Source organism: Rutidosis leptorrhynchoides, chromosome 3 (assembly GCF_046630445.1).
Source record: "Rutidosis leptorrhynchoides isolate AG116_Rl617_1_P2 chromosome 3, CSIRO_AGI_Rlap_v1, whole genome shotgun sequence".
In the NCBI taxonomy this organism is placed as follows: Eukaryota; Viridiplantae; Streptophyta; class Magnoliopsida; order Asterales; family Asteraceae; genus Rutidosis; species Rutidosis leptorrhynchoides.
In genome coordinates this window covers 302,740,148-302,741,196 of record NC_092335.1, presented here as the reverse complement: position 1 = coordinate 302,741,196, position 1,049 = coordinate 302,740,148, and the positions used below count along the sequence as shown (strand labels likewise).

Below are 1,049 nucleotides of genomic sequence, written 5' to 3'. Positions count from 1 at the left end.
AGTCATCGGCGCCCTACAGGGCTGCGTGGAGGACGGCTTCAACCACCTAACCGTTGGGAGCACTCTAACTAGTTAACCACATTTATGTCCAAAAGTTGTATATTTGGTAGTGACACTCTGACCCTGTGTTTTCTTTGGAAACCTACCAGACCCACCTCGAAAGAGTCGGATGCCGGAAAATTACCTTTACCGTGTCCTCACACATGTGACAGGAGCAATCATCATCCCACTGCCATAAGAGTTGTAAATTCTTGCCGCGAGTGGGGAATGAACATGCGCCTGTTTTAAGTCCAAACGTCTCAGCTTCAAAGATACCGGATACCACTGAGCTATTGCTACATTGGTTAGTTAACCACATTTATGAAACACAGTATATTTTGAATGAAGATGAAGATTGGTAACACATCTCATGAACTCACAGCTTCGCCAAAAGCTACAAATGGGGGGCCTCGGCCTGGGAAGGGGAGAGTGGCTAAGTGGTCAAAAGCGACAGACTATAAATCTGTTGAAGTTTTTTTACGTAGGTTCGAATTCTGCCTCTCCTAAAACAATGTTTTGAATTACTTATGTGCCTTCTTCTCCTTAAACAATTTTTTAAAGATCCCATGTGACATCTTATAAATTAATCCGACTTAAATAAAAAAATTATACGATAAGGATTATATTTAAGTTAAACAAATATCTATATCCATATTTACATATATTTAAATTTAAATTACTAAACAAATATCCGTACATTTAATGAGGAGTAAAGGTTTCAAAAATTCAACTAATAAAAGTAAATTGCAATGTTGAAAAGTCAAGATATAATACTCGGTACTTATAGTTAATATTAAAATTCTACATGTGATTATTAAGCTAATTTCTTTATTAAGAAAAAATCAAAAAGAAAAAAAAATCTAAGCATAATAGTTGATGTCATTAATTTAAATAATTTTGAAATAAAATTAAATCTTATTAATTAATTATTATTATTAAAACTTATTAATAATTATTTTAATTATTAAAATAAAATAATTTTGAATTATTTTAATTAATTATTTTGAATT

The 1,049-nt window shown here is 31.9% G+C and overlaps 1 non-coding gene across 1 annotated transcript; it reads left to right on the top strand.

The window, feature by feature from the left end:
- The first annotated feature begins 462 nt into the window (after positions 1-462).
- TRNAY-AUA (transfer RNA tyrosine (anticodon AUA)) lies at positions 463-545 on the top strand. Its single transcript has one exon. It is a non-coding gene; the product is annotated as a tRNA-Tyr (tRNA).
- Positions 546-1,049: the final 504 nt, after the last annotated feature.